Here is a 25,477-nt window from a genome sequence, read left to right on the forward strand (position 1 = left end):
TTGTTTGTTTTTGATTTTTTTTCTTTTCTTTTTTTTTTTTAAAAAGTATGGATAGCACTGGCTGAGATTAGGGATGGCCACTCCTCCTAAAAAAGCTCACTGGGGGCAAAGTGGGGTAGCTCATTGCAAAGAGGTTGAAATCCCTAAAACATGGCATATCCCATCAGATAGCTTTCTTTAAGACTTGGCAAAGTAAGATATCTGCATCTGAACATGGTAGTTTTCCGTTTGGAAAAGACCCCAAAACAATATCTTTGAAAGTTAATTCTCCTCAGCATTTGACATCATTGAATTGTCTGGAAAATTGTCTTAATAGTGATTAATTGTATCCATGACAAATACGATCATGGAATTGTCTGGAATGATACATTAATTTGCCAATATCAGCCAGTCTAGAGGAGAATTATGTTCTGCCTTTCAGGAAGTTTGTTATATTCTGGCCTTTTCTTTCACACATTAGCCCTTGCAGTACTTCTGACAAGGCTACAGGGAGAATAATTTGGGGTATTTTATTTCTGCATTTTGTGCTGCTCCCTTTCTGACTGGAATTTTTATTACTGTTTCGAAGTTTCCTTGAGCAGAAAGAAAAAGTACAAATCCCCACAGAACAAAGAAAACCAAGCTGTCATGAATCTGACTTCATTCAGATCTCTGCCCGTAACTCTCAACATTTACTCTCAACACACATTTTTTAAGGCAGCTCCTATTTTCTATTTCTTGCTTTTTATAACACAAGTGTCACATAAACATGTGACTAGTGTTTGTGTATTTCTAGACTGCTTTTTAGTTAAAGACTGACCTTAATGTACTGGGCAACTAGACTTTTTCTTACACTTTGCTTGAAAGAGACATAAGACTAGTATTTGCTGGCAAATATTTAAGCTATTGTGTCTTGGTAAATGTTTATAACAGCAAAAAAAAGGCTGAACTCTAGAAAAACAATTTTTGAACTATTGAGTAGATAGTGCTTAGTTTAAATGCAATTGTACTGGAAGCTTTTATCTCAGAAAGCTCTGAATCTGGACTACATAGTTATATAAAAYTATTACAATGTATAATAATTACATATTTACTCAGTCAGGAATGTACGTATGTTAGCTTTCTCCCACCTTGCTGCCATACCTAGACTACAAATACTTTTTTGCCTCTTGTCATTCTTGTTCATGGTATTTTCTGAATATATTCTAATGACAAATGAATCAATAAAAGCAAATGGGTTCCAATGCTTTCTGCAAAATGCAGCCAACAATCTGGGTTTTTTTTTGAAATAGTGTTAGTACGAAATAAAGATAAATGCTCAAAAATCACCATGACTCTTGCCTTACATAAATATTCGCGCAACACGTCATTCTTGTACAGTAGCATCTCAGAATGAACATCATTTTCAGAAGCTCCTGAACAACAGTCAAACACCAACTATTCAACCACCCTGAGACTACAGGATTTGGTATGCACTGTCCTATGTGCTAGTTGAATTCAAGAATGGTGGTAAGAAATGAAAACATCATCTCAAGTGTCATTGGCCTTGCAGATTGTGACTTTCCCATGCTGAGGTCCTTCACTTTTTTCATTGTTTTCAATCAATTAAATCCCAGCTTGGAGGTGATATTCCTTCTAGCAGCTCCTAATTAGTCAATCTTGCATTTTGGACATTTGCTTTTCATATCTGCCTTCTAGTATTTTAAGTGTCAAGCTGACCCAAGCTTCGCTATATAAAAGACTTTGCATTTTAACCTTGAACAGAGTGCCAAAAGCTTTTGGCCGTGTTAGGTCCTCTTCCACTGCAGATAGGAGCACTCAAAAGGAGGAGAAGGTACCTATTATTGACCTCGCATGCACATTCTAGTTCAGAGACACTTCAGCAAGAGCATATTCCCAGAAAGCAAAGATTAAATAGACCAATGAATAGACCATGACCCCAAGTAAGGGTCTTGCTTCACCTGTTGCACCTAAGATCATGCATACAGCTGTAATGATGAAATACGAATGCAATGCAATAAAATACTTAAACTCTTTATGCAAGCTCTCACTTTGCAGTGGCCTCACAATTCAGAAATTTGCCAAAGCCCAGGTGCTGAGCACTACATCCACAGCATGCACAGCAAACTGCTCGTACCCAAGCAGAAAAATGTGCACTATCAGAATCCTCAGGGTGGAGGAGAGAAAAAAAAAACGAAAAAAAAAAAAATCAGTCTGGGGAAAAGTAACCTGATGGCAAGCATATCTCGAGCTAAACAGCAGAAACTAAATACTGCCACCTCGTGACAAGATGGGGAAACCATAAGGACAGGAGGCTAAGGCAAAGTGTCTCCAACCAAGCACGCAGCACTGCACCTCACCAGGCCCCTTGGCAAAGCACCAGTCTCCATCACCCAGGGCTTTCAAAACCCAAATATCAACTGGCATTTACCCTTTTCCTGCATGTCAGAGTTGCTGCATTGGGACCCCCTTCCTGTTTCCCACTATAAAGCAACCAATGCATCACACAGCTCAAGAGGCCTGGCCAGCTGGTTTAGCAGGAGACAGGAAGGCATCTTCTTGAAAAGTTCTGATAAGCTGACATTGAAAAGAGGTCTTTGCCTTCTTTATACCCTCACCTAAAGTGAGGCAAAGTGCTGGTAAGCTTCTCTGCACTTCTGCTGCCACAGTAGAGTTCATTCTGCTAGTCATAAGGAAGGCCAAGAACCTACTAGTAAGTACTGGGAAGCAGCCTGCAGGACACTGGGCAAGGCTGGCATACACACAAGAGTTTCAACTGGGAGTGGGGTTGTGCCCTGCAAGCTTTGGGAACAGGAAGAGGAAGGCATGAATCATGATGAACCCAAGAATCCTTCTGACTTATATAGCATAGTCCTTAACTAAACCAACAGATTTTACCATCTCCCAGGAATAGGTTATATGGTAGGATAAAGGATACTATTCCTGTCTGGAAAACATATGACTGAACCAAATTATAGTCTTGCTTTTGAATACAGCCACTGTATAGCGAGTGTGCCTCTGTGTGTGCTTTTGTGTTTACATGTGTGGGCATGCGTGAGTATGACGTTTACCTTTTTGCTCATCAGATTTGTGGTAGGTATTAGTCACTCTCATAAGGTTATCAGCAAGAGGGCCAATAACCTGCAATTCAGCACCTAGTATTCTGTAAACACTTTAGAGTTTACATTTGTTTAGTGGCAAGAGCCACTGGTGATGTCTCAGGTCCTAATGGTTTCCTATAGACTAAAGTTACAATGGGACTGTCAGCTCACCTGCACGTTGCATACTCCCAGATGCTTTACGTTGCTTATGGTAAGGCAAAACCAAGCAACTAGGCTTGTATATTCCTTTCCCATAACTTTCAGTCCCTTTTTAAAAAAAGCAGATTGCCAACAATCATTACAAAGTTGTCTGGTTCTAACATATAGGAGTAGTTATACATGAGAACCAAAGCTATTGTACAGACCTGTCTTTTCTATCCTGAAAATCAAGTAGTTCAAAATCTTAGAGCTAGCATGTACAGCCACAGTATATCTACAGAATTAGATGTGTTTCTTTCAGAGATGACCTGTGGTAGTTACTTAAGTCACAGTCAAACTATAAAAAAGAAAAAAAAATGAAGTGATACTGAATTCTATAGTTGAAGAAACATCTTTCACAGTTGCCCCACAGAGGTGAGGAAGAAAGGGCCAGATCTGTCCCCCTTGCTATTTGCAAACACCTACATTCAAGTCTGCAAAACCTCCCCCCTAGAAACCAAAGGCTTTATTCCTCCATATATTAAATTCAAGTCATTTTCATAGGCTTCAGACACATTTACATACATGAGATCTACAGAAACCCATGTCCTCTTTCTACATTTAAAGAAAACAATAACATACTCTAGCTTAAGCATTATATAAAATGGGTTGTTCAGCAGAAGTTGGTCTTCTGTGGAAAAACAGCATTTGAGCTTTATTCCATAACCCATATGAAGTAATTTTGAAAGTGAATCAGTCTTTGTCAATCTTAACTCAGGAGCACAGCACAGTACTTTCTGATATCACTGCCAATCACAGCACAGCTGAGTTGGAAAGTAATCTGAGATATAAAACATAACAATAATGATGAAAGTTAGTGGAAACTCTGCACCTATTATGACTCCATGTGAGACAGAAAACCTAGGAACAGAGAGATATCCTATCCCAAGTTACCAGCTGATTCTCATGAAGAACATGAGCATGTGAAGATTACAACTGGATCACAGTAATGAGTCAACTATTAGCTCCTAAGAAGTGTTCTTGACAACTTTGAGATGTTTAACGTTATACTTCTGAAATTTCTTCTTGATATGACAGAAATACATAAACCAAAAAAAATCCCAAGTTCTTAGAAGGTACTATCTGTTCTTTTAATTAAYTCCCTTGATTCTTTTAAAATAATGCATGCCTTTTATTGCCCTATTTTTTGAATGCTCATCCGATTCATCTGAAAACCCTGGAGGACAGAACATCAGGCATAGCCCTCCCAAAGATAATACAAAATAGTGCATAGGTCATCAAAATTGCTAGCCATCTATTTAAAACAATTCTTGAGAGAAGTGTTAATGGGTCCCAAGATGGAGATTATCCAGATAGATACATCTTATAGCTTTGTACTTTGCTTGTATTAATTTTATAGCTCAAGCCAATATCTCTGAGAGGAAATTCCCTTTTCTCATTAAGTCTGTATTTCATACAAATTAAACAGCAATGAAGTAATTTGAAATGGGAGGTTTTTTTAAAAAAAGATCTTTTCTTTAAAAGAAAGCAGAATCTTATTCCAAGTACTTTGAAAGAGTAAGTAGCTTCTTCCAAGATCTGTTCAGTCAAGCATACTGTACAACTGAATAGTATTTTAGATGGTGTATAATGGCGTTAGGGATTTCAAATTCCCTCTTCTCACTTTACTTCTCTAATTTTTGAAGAATATTTAATGCCCTAGGGTACCCTTTGGAACTGTTGCTTTTCCAAATCAGCACCAAGAAATGATTAAAAAAAAATACACTTGGCAAAATAATATAATTCCACTTTCTCCTGGAAGAAGAGTCTTCAGGGCTGGTAAAGTTTTTGCTCTATGATTTACACTTGTGTACAATCACAAATTGGCAGACCACTTAACACTGGATGCCTTACTTATTCCTAAGTAAACTTGGAAATGCACTAAATGATGTGTGGACCAACACAAAGAATGACAGGATTAAAAAGCACTTTGGCAAAGCCTATCTTTAAATCTTTTATTCTAGAAATATGCAAATCTCAGAGTGGATTGACTGCATCATCACTGAGGAGGAAAGAAAAAAAAGAGAGAAAGAGAAAGAAAAGAAAGGTTGCTTCTGGATAGATTTTTAAATACTACGTTGACTGAAAAAAATCTGCAGTATGAAAGACATAACATTAGTCTCCTCTATCTACTCAGTGAAATGTAAGACAACTTGACTATAAGAAAAATATTTTGATTTCCATGGCACCAAAATACTGTTTCAGTCATTTTTTTGGTTTGCATTTTTCAAATATAACGTTCCTGATCTCAGAGATAAATTAGCTTGAAGATTTAGATTCAAAGTATATCTATCATTTTGACCAAATAGTTGGTTTAAAATTAACATCGGTGAAAACTTGATTTATGAGAAGGTTTCACTTCTACACTCTGGGAACAGCCTCTTTCTATTTTCTCTTCCCTGCCAGTTTACTGTCACTTAAATTGGACTACTGACACGCAGTGACAAGCTGTGAATTGTCTGGGGGAGTTCCCACATCAGCAGCAACAAACACACCGGGCATACGGCAGGGAGCTTTTCTCTAAACACTGCTGTAGGGAGGTGGGACCAGGCTCCCCCACAGATCTGCCATGAACAAGGTTTTGGAGGATGGCCTTTTGTTCTGAACGTGCATTTTACACGYGCATGTGCAAAGCCCATTTGCTCAGGGAAGGAACAAGCACAAGGTTTTGTGTTGGCTCCTTAAATCTAATCCCGGCTGTGCTACTAACTCAGGGTACAGGCTATAGTACATAAGTAATTTTGTCACTCTCTCCACCCAGATACCTATTTAAAAAGTAGGGCATCCCAATACCTTTAAAGAAATGCTGTGAAGTTACAGAGGCCCCACTTAGCAAGGTAATTATGGTCCACTGGCGTTAATGAAATTTAGGTATACCTGCAAAATTAGAGTTTCAGGGCCTCTGCTGCATTTTTATCATCAGTTATCTATAACCAGTTATTAGTATTCTATCACAACTATTACCTGTATTTTGCTAACGCTTGAAGGCTTCGATCGGGGGTCAATGTCCAATGGTGCTGAACATTATGCAAGAATTTTTAATACAGGACAGTCTTTTCCCAGCATTGCTTTATGGATTCTTATCATAGATAGGTAACACAGGAGCAGAATAAAGGCAATTTAGCTCACCTTAGTAGTACATTTCCATACTAAACCATTTGCCTCATTTTAATGTTGAGCCTTAAATTTGGACTTTCAGGTTTGTCAAAGGTTAGTTTCATCTTTCCTTTCTTCAATATAATGCTCTTTTAATATATTGTTAATTTTAGATCTTTTCCTTTAACATCTGTTGCTTTATGAAGATTTCTCCCTGCTACCTTACGACTGACAAATACCTAGAACTGTCACATAGCTCCATCTCCTATTTCACCAAGACCAAGAGCACTTGCTTTCCACTTGATTCGCCACTTATCCCTCGATTCCCATGTATGGGCCAGGTATACTATATAGAGCCTTCTAAAACTGCAGCAGAGTCTCTAGTTTTATGAGGTACTCACTTGATCTTGTAAACGTAGAGGCATTCAACTATTTGTCTGTTATTGTATTGTATATTTTCTTTTTTTATTGTATAGGCCTACAGGCAAAAATTTGCTTATAGTGCATAGGCATCCAAATTCTAATGCAGGTGCATGCCTCCTGTGATTGTGTTGCTATAGCTGGTCTTTGCTTACAGCTTAGCTCCTCAAGTCAGGTGACCAAACAAGAATTTCAACTTTTGCTTTTTGAACCGGATTTCTAGTCATGAATCACAATGGAAAGAATGAAAAAGCTGTAGCAACCACCATATACCAGAAAATATATATATTTTAATCTTGGGTTGTTCTGCAGACTAATACATGCTTTGCAACAGCTGTGTTAGTATTGCTGAAATATATGGACCATATGACCATTGCAGGATATCTATTCTCCACAGTTAATATTTGGAAGGAATATACCAGGCAGACTAGAACAAAACATGGGAAATACTACTCTGAGTGTTTTTGCCACAGAAGCTCCTGCGAAGAAGAAAAGTCTGGTGGAATTTCTTATCCTCTCATGACAGTAGTCTTTAATTTTGTGACCAAGATGTTTTATGAAACCTTCCTCAGTTAATAGCCATCCTTAGTCATCCGCTCCTGAAAGATGTCCTTCATGAACAGTTTGCAAACAACATAACAGTCCTATTATTTCATAGATAGTTTTATACCCTTCTTATGCTGCTTCTTATCAGCATGTTTTAAAATTCTGTGTAAGTGAACTTGCTTGTCTTACAGGCTGCTTCTTTTTCCCATCCTTCCTTTAGCACCTAAGCTTTGAAACCACACCTCACTTGGTAACACATACAAAGGGCAGGCTGATGAGTCTGCAGCAGCTGTACCTCCAGCCAGAAGCACCAGTTGTTCATCTCAGGCATATTGTGTAATGATTGGCTTCATTATCTTTCTGCTAGGGATGAGTGGCAGTTTCTCAATAGATCTGATTGTGAATGAATGTGAGGTTTGCAAAACAGCAGTTTCTCGGCTGGAGAGCCCAGAATTCTTGCTCATAGAAAGAGTGGGGTGCCAAGGGCAGAAAAGGAGGCAGTCGTCATTCATACGTTTTGCAACGCCCACAGTTCAGCTTCCTGGTGTTATAAAAAGAGTTCTATTAAGTCACTATCTACCTCCAGCCAGACTGGTAGGAAAGAAATGGACTTGCTTTGGGAGGTGGCATGGATTGTGGGCAGCACTAGTTGCTGGTCACCCATCTCTGAGCTGCAAGATATGTATTCAGGAACAGCAGGAGGCCTTCCTCAGAGACCTCTCCTAATAATTTTTACATACTTACGTATTATTCTATGTAGCTGTGGTAGGAGGCACTTTGTAACTTGTTTACAATAGAGAGAAAAGCCCCCCCTTTTTTTTCCTCTAATCACAAGGTTGGTTGGTTATATTTTTCCACCTACTTGGAATAACAGCACAAAAAGAAAAAAAAAAAAGTCCATCAGTTGTGCTGCAGCAAACTGTGAGGAATTTTCAGTGATTAGATGGCATGATTTAGTAACAGCAGACCCACCTTTGAAAAGGAAGTACAGTCAGCCAGACTTTCAGATCTACGTTGTTACAGGTCAGAAACATGGAGACAAAGGGTAAGTATTCCTTGTTCAGTTATGTCATCCCTCTGAAGATGCTCATACAACACAGATTAGGCTATACTGACTCATAGTGGGGAAGCAGCAGAGACAGGGCACTTACATGGTTTAGCAAGGACAAGCAAAAGACATCAGGCATGTACTTGTGCTCTAAAATAACTCACTGTTCTCTCACTGAGAGTTGCAGTCTTGGTGGATATGGCTTGGAGTTCGATAAATCTGTGTTATTACAGTTGCTGTTACAAACTGTTGATGTAGAGCAGCTAGCTTACATGTCACCCTGAGATGAGGTATCAGGGGGACTGACTCAATGGCATGAGCTAGTATGGCTGGCCCCACTGATGTTTCTTGTTTCTTTCCTCTGATATTCTCTATTGTTACGGGATAGTGACTGACCAGCAAAATAAAGACAATAGCTGCTTTTTGTCAGTGCTGAATTAATGGCTGCTTCTAAAGAAGCAGAGGCAGTAGTAACAGCTCTCAGGTGAGCACATTCAGAATAACTTCCACTACAGTGCCAGGGCCTGAATGCAGATATTTAATATTCTGCATGAAAACCAGTACCAAAGAAAATGAGTCAGCAAGAACAGGCTTAGGACCAAAGTGGCTTACAAATGAAGATAATGCTCAGCATTTTACTGAAAGGAGACTCAAACAATTCACAGCAGAATCAGTCCTAGTTTTAGGCTGTAGGTGACAACAGAACATCTCTTTTTATCTAAAATGAAAGTCTACTGCTTCTGCTAGCCATATTCAGCAGATTTGCCTGTGAGGCCATTGAAACAGTTCTGTGATGCCCAGAAATAATATTTTAAAATAATCATTTTTGGACACATCGCAAGAAAATTTCTCATTTGTAAATGAATGCAAGTATAAACAATGCAGTCAGAAAGTTTTGTTGTAGAACTGTTTCTGCTCCTCCCTATAACCTGATCATCATTACAGATGACCAGCTAAATCCACCATGTTCCTCAGCAGATGGATTCCTATTAATTTCCATGAGTCTACCAAAAAATAATGAAGGATTCTCTCCTTATWGTAGATGTAGGACTCAGGTCTTAGCAGATAACGGGCTAGAATACCCAAAATTAAAAGATGCTTTAAATTCTCCACAAGAGCAGTATCACAGGAGACAGCACAAACACAGAAGCAACTTGCACCTTCAGCATGCAAAAACAAACAAAAAAAGCTGTTCAAGGAAATAAAAGTTAGCAGTAGTCACTGACACAGTGACATTTTGGCAATCCCAGCTACTCTTTACTAAGAAACACTTCAGTTATCACAACTCAAAATATAAACATTGACTCATCACTGGTGACTAATGTAAGCAAAAGTAGTCCAGTAACAATTCTTCATCCATCTGAGGAATGGAAATAAGACTTTCTTAAAGAAAAAGAAATGCTTGGTAAGTGTCAGAACTTCTTCTATAATTTGCTCAAACAGAAATGCAAAAATGTGTTGTTTTGCAAGATTCATTTTCTAGAATATTTTGAAGGCTGAAGTTTCATTTAATGCAAATACTCAGTTATGCATAAGAAACCCGAGTACTGTGATATTTTGAATTCCTTGAATCATTTTTGTACTAATGCCTTACCATTTTACACTCACTTCACATATCAACACCATCACAGAATCAGTAAGACTGGAAAGGACCTCTGGAGATCATCTAGTTCAACCTCCCAGAGATTTCCTAGCACCGGTTCCATTGGGGCTTGAACTCAGGACCTTCTGTGTGTAAAGCAGACATGATAACCACTTCACTATAGAACTGCCACCTAAATTTCAATTTCAATGCTTTTCAAGAAATATCTGCGATAGAAAACATGYAGGGTAATCACTTGTATGTAGCAGTAAGATTGAAATCAAGAAATGTGAAGCCCAGCACTACACACAGTTTTTATTTTGTTTTCATACACATCTGAACTTCTCCCTGGCATATACACCTGGCCCTTTCTTATATTGCCTCCAAGTTATTCATCCTGACTTGGTATTATGCAAACATATAATATCTCACAAGGTCACCTTGTGTGAATAATTTGTAATTCTGTCGAATAATCTGTGATTCTATGAATAAGAGCAATTGAGGAGAGACTACAAATTAAAGTGAAATGCAAACCCAGTATCTACAGTGTGGTAGTTTTTGTCTTACTACACTGCTTTCCTTAAAACTTACATACAAATTCTTTCTTGCATGCAACTGTAGCATTAATATATTAAGCTGTTGTACTCTGGAGGAATCAGAAGACTGATACTCTAGAGTGTATCACTTGAAGATTAGCCAAATTCATCAATAATCTCTTCCTTTCTTAAAATTGTTTCTCAAATAGGAGCAAGAGGGCAGATTTTCAAAACTGTTTATGTGCAATTATACAATTGATTATTGATCTTAATGGAGTTACTCTGGATATCTACTGCTATAAATCAAAACAGAATCTGAAGCACAACGTGAATTCACCAGGAAGACTCCTCTTGTCAGTGATGGCATAATTCAGAAGAGCTCCGTTGCTGCAATTAACAGCAACTAATTGCAGCAGTAGCAATTGGTATTTGGGGACCCCTCTTCCTGCTTTGCCCCATAGCTTTGTGTTGTTCAGTTCCTCTCAGCATGGCAGCAGTGCTCAGTCCCCCACATCTCCTAGTAGCAGYCAAATGCTTCCCCCTCCCCATCCCCTCGGCTGCAGTGGCCAGAATCATGCGAGAGAGGGGCTGGGCTGGCTGCTGCCCAGCAGGGTGGCTACTGCTGGGAGGTCTTCAAACTCTTGCCCTCCAAGCAGCTCTTCTGACCTCACCCCTAGAAATACATACCTTTATGTCCCCAATGACACATGTTACTAATGAATTTCTATATAGAAACAAATTAGTTTTTTTAAAAAATAGGCTTAATTGAAATAATATTATTCTTTCATTATTTTGTCTGAGAAAGWAAGTTACCTCTTCTAAGCTTAATGTAGTCTCCTACACAGAGGAAAATTCTTCAGTTTTAAAATAAATATTTATTTATATTCAAAGAGAACAAAATCTGAATGAAAGCAGAAGCAGTAAGTCAGTGTGGAGGGTTCTTTTCCTGAGGCTACCAAAAGCTGTCTGGACAGGATGCCAGAATAAGGAGCTCCACCAGTGAAACCCACAGATATTCTCCTTTCCCCTCATCTCTACTGTGGCTCCTTGTCAAATATTCTGATCTTGTTTCTCATTAGGGATGCTTACAACCTGGCCAGGTTAACATGCACATTTCAGTCTCTTCTCATGGCTATTTCACAAGAAGTATGTTATTCCTAACAATGGAATTTACAAAAGTCTAGGAGATAAAATACTCATTGCCTGTAGTAAAATGGAGAGAAAACACTTAAGCCAAAAATGAACATCAGAAGCTGAAAAGTCTTATATTTTGATGAATTGCACCTTGTATAGTCATTTATATATGAGTGAAGAGGTGGTAAACTTTGTTATCCTGCAAAATGGGATACTAAGTCCTGCTTGCCCTTGTGCCATTGACCATGAAAAGCTCAGAGAAATGGAGGAGGAAAATAAAGAGAGAGAGAAAGAAAGAGGAAAAAAAGGAAAATCAATGGAGAATCATAACCTCTGCTTTCCCTTTTCATTCCTTCCCTTCCTCTGACTCCATCTAAGGCTTCTCAGGCTAGACAGTACAGATTAAGCCCTAAACAGAGATGGTTTTTGCTGTTTCAGCTATCATCCTCCGAATGCAAACGAAGGACTTCCACTGTCCTAATATAWGCAGGTTCCAGATTAGGTATGGATTTTGCTCATAGGCCATGCTCATATAAGGGCTTTTACTGGCATATTGAAAGAAGAAAAGAAAGATTACTTGCATAGTCAGGCTGGTCAGAGTTGCAAAACTTTTCCTGCACTGGAGATCAAATGTACATGGAGAAAAAAGCACTGGAGAGAGATAGCACTCAAGATGGTAGAGAAAAAGAGAATGGTTCCACCAGAGCAACAAGAGGAGGAAAGAAACTTTATGGGGTTAGGACATCTGTCTATTACTTCGGATCACCACATTTCTCCCAGACACATTAGCTACTTTATCATAGATTTTGTTCTTTTCTCTTCTCCCTTGACAGYACAAAGGCAGGTGTTCATTAATTGCATAGCTTGTGCCACTGCTGTTCCTGGATCAGCCATGCGCTCATTTTAAATGAAACAATTAGATGAAAACTTCAAGCCTTAAATCTACTAAAAAAGGACAAAGCTTGACCCCTGCCAGTGCTGAGCATGGGAACAGAAAATGCTCTATGATCCTAAGAAAGTTTGTGGGCACTCTGTAGACCATACTACTAGGGAATCAGTTATGCGCAATTTTTATCTGAACAAGGAAATGAACAACGGCTGGATAATCACTATCAGCTTTGTCAGCATTACCCAAAATTTCCATACATCAAGTATACTCCTTCTTGGTTAATGGAAGTTTAAGGGCACAATGAACTTTAACTTGCCTTCAGGGAGTGTTAGGTCAGAACAGGTAGCCATCAGGTGATGTAGTAGTTTAGCTACCAGAAGCAAAACAGACACTGAAAAATTACCTTCTCCTTTGAGAGGTTTTTTGGAACAAGAAGTTGTGACTCACTCATACACTGCCCATACACTTTCAAAGTCATCTGGAAAGTGCCAGCCCTCCTGAATGTTATTCCTGACCTACTAATAAAACCACACATTTAAAATAAGTGGCACTTCACTGTTTCCCAGACCTAATACCAAAGAAATGTTTTAAAGGATTTTTTTAATTCATTCATTAACAGAATACCCTCATGTTAAAAAAAAAAAAAAAAAAAAAGTCTTTACTAGTGAGACACTTTATTTCATATAGCTTGTTTTTCAAGCCTCTTCCCTTCTCCTCAACGGCTGTATTTTAGATTCTTTTGGAATTTATTAGGGAGAATATATACTTCTCATTTACATTTTAGAGGTTTTCCTCAATTTTCCAATCATTTTTCCAATACAGTCTCATCAAAAAATCACAATTATTAGCTACTGGGTACTGAAGCAAGCACTGTTTACTAACTGCAGTTAGCAAGAACTAGCAGGATCATAAAGATCACTTACTGTTCCTGCATACTTTCTTGTTTACTTTCTAAATCTTATTAGCATTTCATTTCCCTGTAGAACTGAATATTAAATTTCGTAAGTCAGCTTTGTCTGCCATTTGCACATCACAACGTTGTGTCTTAAATRTAATTATAGATCACTTAATCTTTCAATGCCACATAAACATTATCAGTTGAAAAGAATGACAGAAATATTATTATAATACTGTGAATTACATGAATGAGATAGAAATGCTGCCACAGACACAGCATTTCTATCATGCTTCTATGCCTCTAGCATAAGCATATTCTTGTGCACAAGCAGTTAGGCACAAGACACCTAAACTGCATACTTTTGCTCCAGATGAACTTTATAATTTTTCATTAATACAAAACAGTTTAAGATAGATAAAAAGAAACAGAGGCTCCAAAACAGAGCATGTAGCATGAGCCATCTTGGGAGCATGTGCAATCCAAATACAAAATGGTAATCTCCCATAAGGAAGGGATTTCAGTACACTGCAACAAGCTACAACAGATAAATGCAGTGTAAAGCTACCTAATAGTGTCAGCCATAACGGAACACAGACCTCTGACCAAGCAATACACACCAGACATATCATGTCATGTTTAATTCCTAGCACGGAGACGTAACTCTAATTCTCAAATACAACGATGGTTGATCTAAGGATAGCATTTGTTCAGGAAAATTGAATAAGCCCCTCTTGTACAATTTCAGTCAGGTTAGCTAAAGCTAAGTCCTTCTAAAGCACCATAAGGAAATACCTCATTTGAAAATAATTTGAATAACATTAAAATTTTATCTTCCACAGTATTGTAGAGCAGACTATTAAACATAGCTACTAATTTAATATAGGCCATGACTCTCAATGCTGAGTGCTTTCTAGCTTACAGTGAGTTTTCTGAACAAAAGCAGCCTTATCTGTAGAGGCACTAAATTCCTAGCTTCATAAGTAGGCATCTGGAAAGTACACATTTAATTTCATAGCAAAAATGGGAAACATGAAAACACAAGTGCATTGTCTTGGTCATAGTTTATGTCCACAATTTGTTTTTCCAGACTGAAAGAAATTTTGCAGGGTTTTCCCAAGGATACTTCAGTGGGAACAGGAAATACATATTTAAAATTTAAATAAAACAATCTCAGTAGCTCTTTAGCTAGCACCTTTCTTCTTACTGGAAAAAAAAAGAAGGAAAAGAAAAGGAGGGGGGAGAGAGAGAACTCTACAAATCTCCAAGTGCTATAGAAACGTACATTGACACATCACAAATGTGGAATATACTGAGCTCAGCACATGATAAAGTCAATAATTTAAGATGAAAACAGGATTTTTCCACATTCTGAATTCAGAATTCAGTCTTAAATATTTCTTCCCCCTAAATGCCAGATTGAAAAAAAAAACTCAAGATCTAAGAACAGAGATAAGGGTAAACAATATACCCATTTTATTATTACCCCAGTCACCCTAACTGGGACTAGAGTGTCTTGTAAAAAAACATTTTAGAAGTGGATCTGAGACTAAGATTTCTTTGCTCTTCTATTACACCTTGCAGAGAAGAAAATGGACTACCTTATGGCTTTTCTTAACGTTTTCCTACAAAGCCACTTTTGAACACAAAACACCTACTATGCTCTATGAGCACAAGACAGAACTGATGCACTAAGTTCTTGGGTAACTTTCTCTGAAGTCACAGAACAAAAGAGGTGAAGACTTGAATACGAGACTACTCAACCACAAACACTTGGTAGCTAGTAGCTTTATTCTTTGTTTTTCGGGCAGATCTCTTCTGTGAAAGTGCTACAGATTGGTTCCATCTCCACTGTAATTTAAATGAAATTTAACAGTATGTCATTGTGCATGTATGTCTATTTATAGTCATACACATTTTTAAAAAATTCCGTGAAAGTCAAATATGTGAAATCAACAGTGTATTATCAGCTGTATCTGCTTTCTTAACAATGACAGATTCCTCTGTACTGCTTTAAGAAGCACTTGCCTAATGGCAACATGCTTCTGGCACCGAACTGGAGTCCTTTCTTATCTGCAGTGTGAATCTTTATTGCTTATTCTGCTATAGTTCTGCATGCAGATATCTTATTGAAATCAGTGAGTTTCACGGATGGTGCTAGCATGAAAATACAATAGAAGCTCACCTGCACAATGCAGAAAGAACATGCAGTTTAACTGTGTTAACAGCAGTAGACTTCCTACAAACACATCAAAAGTGCACCCATGTAAGCAGTGCAATCCATCATACTGAAAAGCTACTATTCCTTGGTCATTTAGAGCAGATAGTCTAAACAAAAGGGCAAAATGATACAATGTGCTAAATGAGCCAGGAATTTTATCTCCTTCTATGGTTTATACATTGTAGATGCTGGCATTTCARAAATAATTTTCTTTAAATTGAAATCTCACTCTCAATTGCAGTTCATTTATGGTATTTCTAAAGCAYCAGCATCCACCATGTATAAAGTAGAGATGAAAACAAAATTCCTAAYTCAAACAGTCAAAGATTGCTTTCAGTTTGTGATATACCATACAAAAAGAAACATGGAATTTTGAATTATACAAAAAACTCTGCTATGTTACTTGATGTTACAGACATTATGTTCTAATACCATAGCTCCATAATATATACATACCATAGCTTCATAATATATACACTCCTTTAACCAGAAATTCAAGTGATGCACAGGTCTCCATATCCAAAAGAAGCTCCTTTCCTTAAGTACTGAGAGAATCTGGAGAGTTTAAGAAAGGTACTATATAGAGTCTTTGAGACCAAAGCCAAGAGAGAAGCTACGATATGGACAACAGTAGTAATGAATGAATGCCACAGATACTTAATCAGTCCTTGTTCTGAATGCTGGAAAAGATATCAAGGGTTCCAGTGCTCTAGTAGTTTTGCTTACAAAAAGGATGCTAATACTGTAGGCAGAGGAAAGCTGCTGGTGGTGCTATGTAGGCTTCTATAAATCTGCAATGGGAAAATCTACATTAACAATAGATTTGTTGCAGAGCACCGTAAGCAGAGGTGATGTTACAATTCTGTACTCTGCATAATCCACCTTTAAATATCAGCAGCTTCTTCCTTTGCTGCAAGTTGGCAGGGCAGAAAGTTAATTCAGATGGGTTTGGCAGAGTGAGGGTACCCCTTTCTGCTTTTCCTTGAACATTTGCACTAGTTCTGAAAACTGTGAATACACATTTGCTGTCTGCAGGGAGGGGGTGAGGGGGGAACTCATGCTGCACACATTTAACATACATTTAAATCTGAACGAAAAACAATTATCTGAAACAGAGATATTCCTTACATAGATCATCCATAGTGTTCCCAAATGGCCTAAAAGAGCCACAGCAAAAAGGAAATGGAGTTCAACTCCAGATCATAGCCATTTGCTCCCTGTAGTGCCCTGAGGAAGCAGTCTGTTGGAAATAGTCTTATGCCCAGGTTCAACCAAATGCACCTTCTTTRGAGCTTCCATTGGCCAGAAATGTTGCTGAATAACAGATGTGGCTCTTTTAAAGATTTTAAAGATTGTTTTAAGTTTTAAACACTGTGGGTGGTATAACTTAAATTCATAGTATGTATGAAAAATCCAGATTCAGAGTGTTGACATTTTTAATTTTCAAAGCATTCTGCTATTAATAATTACAACAGATTTGACTKATTAGCAATATTTAGTTTTAAACATTTTGAAGGGAAATATGCACCAGTTCATGATAGTGGTTTGAACCATCATAAAAATTGGTGATATCTGGACCTTGGATGCAGATCTTGATTCAGTTTTCCTATGTGCATATCCAGCTCTTTTCTGGGGCTTTTGTTCAGGGCCATTTCTAAAACATCACAATCTAGTACAGTTTAAGTAAAATATGTATAAATTTAGTAACCTGCACTAGAAACAAAATGAATCACTTAAATATATTTGCATATATGTGATAGCACCAATAGTGTTACACACAGCTTCCTTCTTTATTAGCTTTCCTTTTTCTCAACTCTTCCTTCTTGCCTCGTACTATAAAAACAGAAGCAGTGAGAAAACTAGAAGTAAGAAGTTTCTGTAAAGCAAGTAGGACAAATTCTGCTCAAGCATTAGTATAAAATCTTGGGTTAAATGAGGCTGAGTTAATTCATTGGGATTCACATCAGAATAAATAGTGAGGGATATAGACCAAAATGTATTAGTCAAATAAGATATTCTTAATTGGTTCATTCTCAGAACATAAAACCTACAAAAGACTGCTGAACTGCCAGTTCAAGTTAGCTATCTATGTGCTATACACCACCCTGATGTCATTTATTCCTGTGTAGGTATATACTTGAGCTTATTGCTAAGTGTATCTGTATCCACTAGAGATGGACACAGCCCCAAAGCCTGTTTATTTTCATATCCCATTTCTAACAGCAATCATAACAGAAGCACATGGCATATCTACAGGATTAATGATCTGCTAAGGTTAACGGCCATCAGCTGTGTCTCAAGTCTTCTGCTCTACCTAGCAGGTCATTTATCTCAAGGGAATCACTTCAATTATTATTGCTCAAACAACTGTATGGCAGATATAAAATTGATCGATACTCACAGGGATGCCTATATTAGCCTAAAATAATGCTGTCCATGAATAAAGCTATTGCCACCAGTCCATTCAAAAAAAAAAAAAAAAAATCTAGTTCTAGATTCTAGTTAAAGAAACTAAGAAATTGAAGGATTGTACCCATTTTCAAGGTCATCTCAGTTGCTACCTGCCATTTCTAACATTCAGTGTTTTCCTCTGCTTTGCACTTTGTCCACTCTGTTTGTGAAGAGTTTGTTTTCCTCCCTCTCCAGTGAGCTTTGTTATTATCCAGGGCAAGTGAAAATATTCTGAAATGTATAAAAGTCTTCCAGTATTAGGTGGTTTTTTATTATTTAGCTTTATTTCCCTTGCTGTTTCAGGACTCAATATTACCTGCTCATTCTATCTCTATGACATCTCTTCTGCCCTTTTCAAAGTATTTTCCATTCCTATTCCTTAGTTACACTCTGCTAAGTGTTGAAAACTGTTCTTCATTCCTACCATGAATGAGAGTTTTCCCTAGATACTGAATGACAAACACTTTTTTGTACTTCTTTATCCTCATCTAAAGTAGATCTAAAGCAATGAGCCAATTGGAAGAGTGATATTTTATACTAACTTTGGAAGAAAGTATAAATGGCTACAAAAGATGTATGGCAGTAAAAATTCAGATCCTAGCAGGAAATTAATCAGGATGTGGTCCAAACCATCCTTTTATGTGCAGTTACTGGCGGGGGGAGAGGGAGGGGTCACATGACAATTTATAAACTTTGCTGTGGTGTTTTTTTTTTTTTTTTTTTTTTTTTTTTGGGGGGGGGGGGGGAGTCCAGATGGAATCAACTAGAGAATTAATTCTTACAATTACAAAATGTGTATTTTTTACAAACTATGCAGAACATTAAAAAAGAAGAAAAAAAATAATGCAGTGGATCAGAGCAGCAGTCTTTTTAATTCAGTATCTTGCCTTACAGTAGGCACTAGCGTATGCTTAGGCAAAGAGCGTAAGGAACGGTTACAGAGTGAACCCAACCATGGAATACTCTCCCATCTTCTGGCAAGCTACAACTTAGTAATTGTCTGAGCCTGAGGCTGAGTGTGGAACATTTCCCTCATAGCCACAGGCTGCCACTGCTCACAGCTGTTTCTKTTAACATATTCTGCTGCCAGTAGCCTTTTGGAGCTGTGAAAACCACATGAACCACTGCCACAACCTGGAGGGAATGAGTATTATAGAGAGTCATCTACACAGAGAATGGGATTTGTTTCATTCAACTGTAGTTGCTAAAACTGATGCATCTAGGCTATTTATCTATGCACTCTCTGCAGTCAGCAGGCAGAAAAAGGTGCCTCTAGGTAGGAGTTTACACCATCCATTTTCACTACCTTTATTTGGATGGAAAAAAAGCCAAAAGCCACACACTCTGGGAGATTACTAGAGAACAAGACTCCCAACTTTTAGACAACCAAATTGGTGAAATGACTTCCATGTGAATGTGGTCCATGGATCATCATATACCAACTGCTTTTACTGACTGCCTTCATCACCAGTACAGTACAGGCACTCAGAAATGGAGAAGAACTGGGATCTCTTTGTATCAGTTATGAATACTTTTTAAGGCAAACAATCTATATTATGCAGTGGAACAGAACAGAACTATCAGAGATAATCTGTTCTCTTTGGATGCAACCAGAGAAACTGGAAGCAGTAGAATGGCAGTTTGGTGTCACAACAAATCCAAGTCAACAACTAGAGAAGTCTAGGGACTTCTACTTTAGTCTATTAAAGGGATCGTTAAAAAAAAAAGTCCACAAAAAGAAAGAAACTGAGAACAGAGAAGAAGTGATCACAAGGTACCCCTTTGGCAGTTCCTTAATAGCAGAGGGATTCTTCAGATAAACAAGGATGATTCATCTCAGAGAAGGCATGAAATGTATTTAGAGAGTACATAATATGTGCACACACAGAAAATATACCTCATACAAGATGCAAGACTGACATACATGTTACTTCGTGGCCTAGAATAACTGCAGTCAATTGCAAAACAAGKATTTACTCTGAGGAGCACAAGTCAGATCTGTACACGGTCCCTTTTCCATTAACGGACCCTACTCCCAGTGACAGTGAAATAGTATACCTGCAAACCTGCCAGATCTCTTGGACTGCAACTGGAATTAGGCCTGACACATCTCTTAGCAAGTACCTGTGTTCAGTGTCCCCAGTATGCTAGGTGATACACTCTCTAGCTACAGGGAGCATGTAGATTACTGATATTTCCCTTCACCTAACCTCCTAGTGTAGTCCAGTACTTAGCAGGCAGAAAAGTTACGGGTTCTGTGTATGGTCCAAACAAAAAAAAAAAATGCAACAAAAGACATTCAGCTGTGTTGCACACTGTGACTGAAGTTACACAGCATTGAGAGTTAGGTTAGAACACACAGATTTGATATTACCAAAAACATCCTAGTAGTCATTGGCCATTCTAAGCCAAGGTCACAACTTCAAATGGAAATTTTTATATAGCCGTGCATCATTTGTAGATCTAGCATAAAAAGCTCTGATTCAGACAGATTTTGCAATTTCAAGGCCTAAATCCAATTTCGTTCCAACTGCAAGTTAAGGAAGAAATAAATAAATACATATATATATATATATATATATATAAATCCTTAGTTTGACATCTCTCTGCCATCAATGATTAACACATGAATAATCAAATGTTTGCTTTTGAAAAATCTAATATTTACAGAAGACTTTCTCAATGCACTGCCATAAAGAACAGCCCAAGAAGCCTGCAGCACTCAAAACTCCAAATTACGTATGCCTGAAGCCTAGAAAAGAACAAAGCATATTACAGTAGGCATACACCTGCACACGTGCATGCATGCAGAGTATCTTAGAAAGCCAAAGACCAAAGCCAAAGGATCTTATCTTACATGGAAAATCCTCTACACGTCTGATATGTCTTTGTTAAGCTTTCATGATGGTATGAAATAAATGGCTGATTATTAAGAATGCCTGAACTGTTGATTTTTCCCACCCCTAAGGCCTGTACCTCATGTCACAAAAAGCACATTCAGTCTTGTAATATATAACACCAAATACTGCAAGAGTATTTTTAAAAACCATGCCAGAAACAGAAAATTGTCCACATACAACATTTGTACAAATCATTAATAGCACAGGCATCATAAAGATCAGTGTTAGACAGAAAATGTTTGAGAACACTCGAAGGATCTACAATCACTGGACAGAATTTGTTTGTTTACACTCATCTTGTAACCCGATAAAGAAAGGACTGGTTTTATCTGGAAGCAGTAGGCAGCATGAGAGCATATAAAAAAGTAACCAGACTGATTTTAAAGTAGGCACTCATCTGTCTTGGGAGTGATACACTTCATCCAAAGCCACTTTGCAGTTCTGATTGTATCTTCTAATAGTTGAAGACTAAACCCCTTTGCAGAGGCCAGCACAAGGAATTCTGTCTTGAGGACTCACATGAGCTCAAAGCAGTATGCATCTCTACAAAATAAAATGCTATTTACTCAACCCATCATTGATTATTGAGTGCCCAGAGACTATACCCCAGAGTCATTATGATGCACTAGAGTCAAATATAAACACTGTTACCCCCAAAACGAATTCTAAGCTGCCAGTGTATTATTTTCTGAAGCAAAAAAAATCATCAGTGGTAGGGGGGGTGGAGAAGTCTTTTGTAACAGTATACTCCAATTCAAGGTGAAGCACTAATGAAGAAATACTGTGAGGGTTTGCACTTGATTGCAGGCAGGCTGCACTAATCATTTCCATATCATTACCGATGTTGGAACATTATCTACAGTAACTGCTGCCTTTGTAAACAGTAAATAGGTTATGCATTTCTCTTCCCTCCCTCAGCACTCACTTTAGCAATTGCTCTGCAAATGTTCCTGGTTTGTGTTCACAAACCTCCAAAGGGGGGTCTGATACAAAGTAGTCTTCACAGTTCCATTTTTATAGTACACACAATTTATGGAGTGATTTGCATGCCATCTTATTCTTGACAGCCAAAAAGCTTTAAAGTGCGATTATGACGAACACCCCCACAGCATGCGAACAGACAGCAGGATAGAAGTGCATATATGCCCAGTCCTCAAATGGCTGCTCACAGGTCTGAATCACTGCTCTTATATGGAGTCAGCATTACAATTAATAGGAGCTTATGGAGAGAGGACTGCAACCAGTTTTAGAGTAAGCCTCTTCCCCTCCCCAGGCTTTTTTTTTTTTTTTTWAATCTATTTTGCTGCGTGTGAACCTGTTCTACATCTATCCACAGTCTTTTTCATGACATCTGTAGAGCACCAGGGAGATACAATGTTTAGCTATTAGTCACAGCATAAGTTGTACTATCAGTGTTGTAATTACCTGCAAAAATCTTGCTTGAAAAGTTAGATTATGCAAACACCACGCCATTATTGTTTTTTTTTCAAATGACATCTTTCAGAAGTCCTCGCACACCACTTTTACAGTAACTTCATAGACTTTATGACTCATTTATAACAAAACCTTGAATAGTGAAAGCTTAGTTTCTAATTATAGAAATGTTCTGGTTTCATTCTCACCACCAAGTAAGTTCTAGCACACCTCTCACGCCAACTGCTTGGCCCTGGCAAGTGTTTTGCAATGTAGAAAACGTCATCCACCAGAAGCACGCTTAGAAAGATTCCTGTGAAGCACCTTGTAATAACAAATGAAATCTCAGTGTTCTGCACTCTAAAGTCTGCTTATTAGATCCCTCCAGTGACACGTCCCCACACTGGTTTTCCCAAAGTGATATTTTAAAAAGTCAGACTGCTCACAACTTGAGGCATAGCATTTCCACAAATACTTACTCATTGAGGGTCTAACTTAGTGTTTTACTAGGTTACCTGTGGTAAAAGGAATTACCAGTTAATCTGGGAACGTCTGTGCTATGTTTTCTATCAATTGGTTTTGTGAGTGCGGTGGGATGCATCCTTAGAGAATGGACTCAAGAAATGCTGCCATTATATAATTTCAAGGAGACTTTAAGCTTTACACTCAAAACTCAAAAATAATTATTTGGATACCTGAAAATACTTAGCTCACACTGTATGCTTCTGTATATAAGAATTAGTAATGTAAAATAAGTTCTCTTCTGCTGCTTGTAAGACATTCTCTACCACTGCTACACAGAGGAATGCCCACAGATAGAATAATTGCCTATTTTTCTTGGCCTTAGTGGGATTTCACAGCACATAAGATGGATAGAATTACTGAAGAACCTGACCTCACTGAATGGCATTCTCCCAATAGCTAATCTTAATTCTACCACATTGGAAAGCAAGCTGTGATATCATATGGAAAATAAATTGAAAGTCATTGCAAAGTTGCAACCAGCTAGGAGTCTCACAAATGCATGATGTTAATACAAATTACTTTTGGAAAGTAGACTCAGCAGTCTGAGTACCAACTAGGGTGTTAAGAAGGTTGAAGAGTACAAAGCAGATGATAGCTTTTTGTTTACAGAATTGCTATTTCAGGGTAACTGATTGATCCAGTGATTGCACCACTGGATCAGATTCAAGTAAATACAATATTGCATGTGGTGGCATATGAAAACAACTATTGCTCATCATTCTTCAGGAAAAGAGGAAATGTTGAAGTGCACACGACTGGAACAAGAAACGAATTCTGAAGACTGCTTTAGTTTGACTTATCTGAGAGACATGAATACTACAATGCAATTTATATTTACACAGTATTTTTCATACAGCAAGTCAGAAAAAAAAATGATTGACTTGAATATTTCTTTCAAAAAATATTCTCTTCTGCAGACCTGATTTTTCAAACCATGAGAAGTATCATACAGTGCAACTTTACCTCTAATATTGAAATTGAGACTTGAAATAGAGAATAGCATCAGAAATCTAAACGGGTAAGTAGATATGTAAGTATATGCTTCCCAGTCATAGTCACAAGTACCTGCATTTTTCGACACTCAGCCCATCAGTCTTCCCCCTCCCTCCAAATCCTACCACACACACACACACACCAGAATTCATCTTTAAATCAGCCTTGGCTTTGCTGTAATCCATACACTTTGTAAATTTTACTTTTACACTTCCATCTTCATGCTGTAGCTGTATCCTTCTTGGCATGTCTTTCACACCTTATACCATGGACAAAACAGGAAGAGATTTCTGTGCCCGAGTAGACTCCATTTACTAACAGAAAGCAACACATACAGTCTATCTCCATGCTGGTAGCATTTCCATCACTTCAGAAGCATTTAAAAAACTGCCCAAGAGCTCATAGCTATATTTAAAGAAATAATACCAAATATTTATGACTTTCAGTAAGGTAAGCTACTCTTACGCATCAGGAAGGGCAGTAATATTCTTTTTACTGGATTTCTCTCCACTTCCAAATCCAATTCAAAATTATGCTTGTAGTTGTCAAGACACTGTGAACTTAAATACAGATGCTACTCTTTCTTGACTGAGCTTCACCAATCTCATCTTTCTTACTTTCTCTGTCCTGTCAGGCCCTTTGCTGTTTACCTTTTTCTTCCTATTGATCTCTTGCACTTTGGAATTAGACAGCCAAAAAGAGAAAAATGTCTTTCCACTTGTAAGTTGAGCACAACTGACATGAGAATAACTAAAAGGCAATAAAACACTACATCTCACAACAACAGCTTTTACAGCATTATTTTCCACAAGATAAATGTTCCTGGCAATGCAATTTGATAACATCAGTTAGGGCTGGGAGTTCCCACCTTAATTTTAGCCACTAGATTGACCACAGAGTAAATACTCTAAAAACAGAACAGAGCCACTGGCTTCATAATTAATAAACCATTATTAATAAGGAAATTAATAAGGATTTGTTAGGATAAGAACAACAGAGATCCAAGTTACCTTAATAATGACCCAAGAAAGTAAATCTTGCTGTTGTTGAAGCTGGAGATAAACCAAACCAGGAGGCTGGTCAGGCAGAGGCTGCAGCCAAAATAATTGGCTCTGTTACAGAAAAAAAAGGTGAGGAATAAGTGAGGGAGAGCCAAAAGCCTTTTCCAAAACACCATAAATATTATATTTAGTACTGTTTTTCACATTCTAAAGGAAAGGCACACATAAAATTAGCCATTACTATCGTATCCCACAATACTTATGACTTCTAACATCTGTAAGTATTTATCATTAGAAACATCTGCTAGCTATTTCAATTAAGTAGGTTTCTATTGATCTTGTTTCTAATTATGGCTTCTTCACAGGCCAGCTGACTTAGATGAGTGCATCAATAACTTGACCTCTACAGGAAGTAATCTGGAAATTGCTTATGAGTTGTTGCATGACTAACATTCAAAAATGCCTTCAATTAGCCTTTTGAAGTCCCTAGAGCTATTGACTGCTATGTAACATTGCTTAAATTTATACAGATTTTTTTTTAGCTGAGTA

The 25,477-nt window shown here is 37.8% G+C and overlaps 1 long non-coding RNA gene across 1 annotated transcript in view; it reads right to left on the reverse strand.

Annotated features, from left to right (window-relative positions):
* Nucleotides 1-25,033, reverse strand: part of LOC146595597 (uncharacterized) — a 74,547-nt gene extending 49,514 nt beyond the window's left edge. The window contains exon 1 of the long non-coding RNA XR_014895899.1: nt 24,938-25,033. This is a non-coding gene — a long non-coding RNA (uncharacterized LOC146595597). The remainder of the gene's footprint in view (nt 1-24,937) is intronic.
* Nucleotides 25,034-25,477: the final 444 nt, after the last annotated feature.

This window comes from Rhea americana, unplaced genomic scaffold (genome assembly GCF_003343005.1).
Source record: "Rhea americana isolate MKP2758 unplaced genomic scaffold, rheAme1 scaffold_22, whole genome shotgun sequence".
NCBI lineage: Eukaryota > Metazoa > Chordata > Aves > Rheiformes > Rheidae > Rhea > Rhea americana.